The sequence below is a fragment of the Salmo salar genome, chromosome ssa07 (genome assembly GCF_905237065.1).
Source record: "Salmo salar chromosome ssa07, Ssal_v3.1, whole genome shotgun sequence".
Taxonomy (NCBI): Eukaryota; Metazoa; Chordata; class Actinopteri; order Salmoniformes; family Salmonidae; genus Salmo; species Salmo salar.
In genome coordinates this window covers 31,501-37,500 of record NC_059448.1, presented here as the reverse complement: position 1 = coordinate 37,500, position 6,000 = coordinate 31,501, and the positions used below count along the sequence as shown (strand labels likewise).

Sequence of the window (6,000 nt, the reverse complement as noted above, 5' to 3'; positions counted from 1 at the left end):
TAGAACTACAGGTGATTGTCACGGTTATCGTCGGTAAAGGAGGACCAAAATGCAGCAGGACTGTGTTTGTTCATCTTGAACATTTATTAAACTCAAAATGAACACAAAAAACAACAAAAACGAACTCACGATCACCGGACAGTCTTCTCAGGCTCACACACGCTAGACAAGAAACAATCTCCCACAAATGACAAACACACCCTAATATATGGGACTCTCAATCAAAGGCAGATAGACAACACCTGCCTTCAATTGAGAGTCCCAACCCCAATGAACCCCAAACATAGAAACAGACTACCTAGACTAAACATAGAATTACATGAATCTCAAACAGTGCCCAAAAACCCCGGAATACTTAAATCAAATGCCCTTACTACAAAAACACCACCCCAGAACCACATAAACCAAATACCCTCTGCCACGTCCTGACCAAACTACAATGACAATTAACCCTTATACTGGCCAGGACGTGACAGTGATTTAGAACTACAGGTCTATTTGAACTACAGGTGATTTAGAACTACAGGTGAATTAGAACTACAGGTGAATTAGAACTACAGGTGATTTAGAACTACAGGTCTATTTGAACTACAGGTGATTTAGAACTACAGGTGAATTAGAACTACAGGTGAATTAAAACTACAGGTGATTTAGAACTACAGGTCTATTAGAACTACAGGTGATTTAGAACTACAGGTGAATAAGAACTACAGGTGAATAAGAACTACAGGTCTATTAGAACTACAGGTGAATAAGAACTACAGGTGAATTAGAACTACAGGTGATTTAGAACTACAGGTCTATTAGAACTACAGGTGATTTAGAACTACAGGTGATTTAGAACTACAGGTCTATTAGAACTACAGGTGAATTAGAACTACAGGTGATTTAGAACTACAGGTCTATTAGAACTACAGGTGATTTAGAACTACAGGTGAATAAGAACTACAGGTGAATTAGAACTACAGGTGATTTAGAACTACAGGTCTATTAGAACTTCAGGTGATTTAGAACTACAGGTGAATAAGAACTACAGGTGAATTAGAACTACAGGTGAATTAGAACTACAGGTGAATTAGAACTACAGGTGATTTAGAACTACAGGTCTATTAGAACCACATGTCTATTAGAACTACAGGTGATTTAGAACTACCGGTGATTTAGAACTACAGGTCTATTAGAACTACTGGTGAATTAGAACTACAGGTGAATTAGAACTACAGGTGAATTAGAACTACAGGTCTATTAGAACTACTGGTGAATTAGAACTACAGGTGAATTAGAACTACAGGTGAATTAGAACTACAGGTCTATTAGAACTACAGGTGATTTAGAACTACAGGTGAATAAGAACTACAGGTGAATTAGAACTACAGGTCTATTAGAACTACAGGTGATTTAGAACTACAGGTGAATAAGAACTACAGGTGAATTAGAACTACAGGTGATTTAGAACTACAGGTCTATTAGAATTACAGCACAGGAAAAGAGAAGCTGTTTATATACAGTGAGGGGGAAAAAAGTATTTGATCCCCTGCTGATTTTCTACGTTTGCCCACTGACAGAGAAATGGTCAGTCTATAATTTTAATGGTAGGTTTATTTGAACAGTGAGAGACAGAATAACAACAAAAAAATACAGAAAAACACGTGAAAAATGTTATAAAATGATTTGCATTTTAATGAGGGAAATAAATATTTGACCCCCTCTGCAAAACATGACTTAGTACTTGGTGGCAAAACCCTTGTTGGCAATCACTGAGGTCAGACGTTTCTTGTAGTTGGCCACCAGGTTTGCACACATCTCAAGAGGGATTTTGTCCCACTCCTCTTTGCAGATCTTCTCCAAGTCATTAAGGTTTCGAGGCTGACGTTTGGCAACTCGAACCTTCAGCTCCCTCCACAGATTGTCTATGGGTTTAAGGTCTGGAGACTGGCTAGGCCACTCCAGGACCTTAATGTGCTTCTTCTTGAGCCACTCCTTTGTTGCCTTGGCCGTGTGTTTTGGGTCATTGTCATGCTGGAATACCCATCCACGACCCATTTTCAATGCCCTGGCTGAGGGAAGGAGGTTCTCACCCAAGATTCACCGTCCCTTTGATGCGATGAAGTTGTCCTCTCCCCTTAGCAGAAAAACACCCCCAAAGCATAATGTTTCCACATCCATGTTTGATGGTGGGGATGGTGTTCTTGGGGTCATAGGCAGCATTCCTCCTCCTCCAAACACGGCGAGTTGAGTTGATGCCAAAGAGCTCCATTTTGGTCTCATCTGACCACAACACTTTCACCCAGTTGTCCTCTGAATCATTCAGATGTTCATTGGCAAACTTCAGACGGGCATGTATATGTGCTTTCTTGAGCAGGGGGACCTTGCGGGCGCTGCAGGATTTCAGTCCTTCACGGCGTAGTGTATTACCAATTGTTTTCTTGGTGACTATGGTCCCAGCTGCCTTGACATCATTGACAAGATCCTCCCGTGTAGTTCTGGGCAGATTCCTCACCGTTCTCATGATCATTGCAACTCCACGAGGTGAGATCTTGCATGGAGCCCCAGGCTGAGGGAGATTGACAGTTCTTTTGTGCTTCTTCCATTTGCGAGTAATTGAACCAACTGTTGTCACCTTCTCACCAAGCTGGTTGGCGATGGTCTTGTAGCCCATTCCAGCCTTGTGTAGGTCTACAATCTTGTCCCTGACATCCTTGGAGAGCTCTTTGGTCTTGCCCATGGTGGAGAGTTTGGAATCTGATTGATTGATTGCTTCTGTGGACAGGTGTCTTTTATACAGGTAACAAACTGAGATTAGGAGCACTCCCTTTAAGAGTGTGCTCCTAATCTCAGCTCGTTACCTGTATAAAAGACACATGGGAGCCAGAAATCTTTCTGATTGAGAGGGGGTCAAATACTTATTTCCCTCATTAAAATGCAAATCAATTTATAAAATTTTTTGACATGCGTTTTTCTGGATTTCTTTGTTGTTGTTATTCTGTTTCTCACTGTTCAAATAAACCTACCATTAAAAATTATAGACTGATCATTTCTTTGTCAGTGGGCAAACGTACAAAATCAGCAGGGAATCAAATACTTTTTCCCCCTCGCTGTATGTTGCTCTGCTCCTCAAGGCCACCATACAGGAAACAAAATAGATGGGTTTTTTCAATGCCAACAAGTCATATTGTTACGCCAAACTTGCCATCTGCCCACTAGAGGGCCACAACAGGCCACATCCATGAACAGTCATAAAATACATCGAAATAGTTAGCCTACATGGACTATCTGCATTGACCGTTTTTGCACATACTTCTTTGACTCATCACATATGCTGCTGCTACTGTTTACTATCTGTCAGTCCTAGTTATTTGTTCATCTCATTCTAAACTCATAGGCATCAATATTGAGATGCCCCTGTTTTGCTGCGTTAACAGCATCCACTGATGTTGGAAAGAGCATTAGTGAGGTCGGGAATTAATGTTGGGCTATTAGACCCGCAGTCGGAGTTTCAATTCATCCGAAAGGTGTTTCGATGGGGTTGAGGTCAGGGCTCTGTGCAGGCCAGTCAAGTTCTTTCACACTGATCTCGATAAACCATTTCTGTATGGACCTCTCTTTGTGCATAGTGGCATTGTCATTATGAAACAGGCAAGGGCCTTCTCCAAACTGTTGCAACAAAGTTGGAAGCACAGAATTGTCTAGAATGTCTTTGAATGCTGTAGCGTTAAGATTTCCCTTCACTGGAACTAAAGGACCTAGCCTGAACCATGAAAAACAGCCCCAGACCATTATTCCTCCTCCACCAAACTTTACAGTTGGTACTATGCATTGGGGCAGGTAGCGTTCTCCTGGAATCCACCAAACCCAGATTAGTCCATCGGACTGCCAGATGGTGAAGCGTGATTCATCACTCCAGAGAACGCATTTCCACTGCTCCGGAGTCCATTGGCGACGAGCTTTACACCCCTCCAGCTGATGCTTGGCATTGCGTATGGTGATGTTAGGCTTTTGTCAGGTTGGATGGGGAGCGTTGCTGCACAGCTATTTTCAGATCTCTCCAGAGATGTTCCATCGGGTTCTAATCTGGGCTCTGGCTGAGCCACTCAAAGACATTCATCGATGCCACTCCTGCATTGTCTTGGCTGTGTGCTTAGGGTTGTTGTCCTGTCGGAAGGTGAACCTCCGCACCAGTCTGAGGTCCTGAGCACTCTGGAGCAGGTTTTCATAAATCTTGCTCCGTTCAACTTTCCCTCGATCCTGACTAGTCTCCCAGACACTTGTCTCTGAAAAACATCCCCAAAGCATGATGCTGCCACCACCATGCTTCACCTTAGGGATGGTACCAGGGTTTCCTCCAGACGTGATGCTTGGCATTCATGCCAAAGAGTTCAATCTTGAATTCATCAGACCAGAGAATCTTGTTTCTCATGATCTGAGAGTCCTTTAGTTGCTTTTTGGCAAACTCCCAGTGGGCTGTCATGTGCCTTTTACTAAGGAATGGCTTCCGTCTGGCCACTCTACCATAAAGGCCTGATTGGTGGAGTGATGCAGAGATGGTTGTCCTTCTGGAAGGTTCTCCCATCTCCACAGAGGAACTCGGGAGTTCTGTCAGAGTGAAAATCAGGTTCTTGGTCACCTCCCTGACCAAGGTCCTTCTCCCCCAATTGCTCAGTTTGGCCGGGCGGCCAGCTCTAGGAAGAGTCTTGGTGGTTCCAAACTTCTTCCATTTAAGAATGATGGAGGCCACTGTGTTCTTGGGGACCTTCAATGCTGCAGAAATGTTTTGGTACCCTTCCCCCAGATCTGTGCCTCGACACAATCCTGTCTCGGAGCTCTATGGACAATTCTTTCGACCTCATGGCTTGGTTTTTGCTCTGACATGCACTGTCAACTGTGGGACCTTATATAGACAGGTGTGTGCCTTTCCAAATCATGTCCATTCAATTGAATTTACCAACAGGTCGACTCCAATCAAGTTGTAGAAACATCTCAAGGACGATCAATGGAAACAGGGATGCACCTGATCTCAATTTCGAGTCTCATAGTAAAGGGTCTGAATACTTATGTAAATAAGGTATTTCTGTTTTTGCTTTGTCATTATGGGGTATTGTGTGTAGGTTGATGAGAGGGAAAAATAATTTAAATCAGTTTTAGATAAAGGCTTTAACGTAACATAATGTGGAAAAAGTCAAGGGGCCTGAATACTTTCAGAATGCCCTGTATAGTGCATCTTCCTCAAATACCTCGTACCCCTCCACATGGACTCGCTACTGATATCCAGATTTTACTTATTATTTTATTTATTCCTTGTGTTATTGTTGATCTATGTATTCCTATTATGTGTTCTTACTTAACAATTTCTTTAAAAAAACCTGCTATTTATCTTTTGTCTCTCTCTGCATTGTTGGGAAGGGCCCGTCAATAAGCGTTTAAAACTTCTTATGGCTGGAATCCCATCATCCTCTCTCCCTCTCCTACTTCTCTCCCTCTCCTCCCCGCTCCCTCTCCTCCTCTCTCCCTCTCCTACCTCTCTCCCTCTCCTCCCCTCTCCGTCTCCTACCTCTCTCCCTCTCCTCTCTCCCTCTCCATCCTCTCTCCCTCTCCTTCTCTCTCCCTCTCCATCCTCTCTCCCTCTCCTACCTCTCTCCCTCTCCTCCTCTCTCCCTCTCCTTCCTCTCTCCCTCTACTACTACTTAAAACTACTGGACTCGTGTGTTGCTCAATGAGAATTCCCTAAAAACTTCTTAAGGCTTGAATCCCGTTAGTGTGATCGATATGACGACAGCCAGTGAAATAGCAGGGCGGCAAATTCAAAACAACAAAAATCTCATAATTAAAATTCCTCAAACATACAAGTATTATCCACCATTTTAAAGCTTTACTTCTTGTTAATCCAGCCACAGTGTCTGATTTCAAAAAGGCTTTACGGCGAAAGCAAACCATATGATTATGTAAGGTCAGCGCCTATACACAAAAAAACACAGACATTTTCCAGCCAAAGAGAGGAGTCAC

The 6,000-nt window shown here is 43.1% G+C and overlaps 1 protein-coding gene across 2 annotated transcripts in view; it reads left to right on the top strand.

The window, feature by feature from the left end:
- The window catches only part of LOC106562799 (sodium/hydrogen exchanger 9B2), a 50,747-nt gene that overhangs the window by 39,048 nt on the left and 5,699 nt on the right, over positions 1–6,000 (top strand). The gene's annotated exons all lie outside the window — the stretch shown is intronic.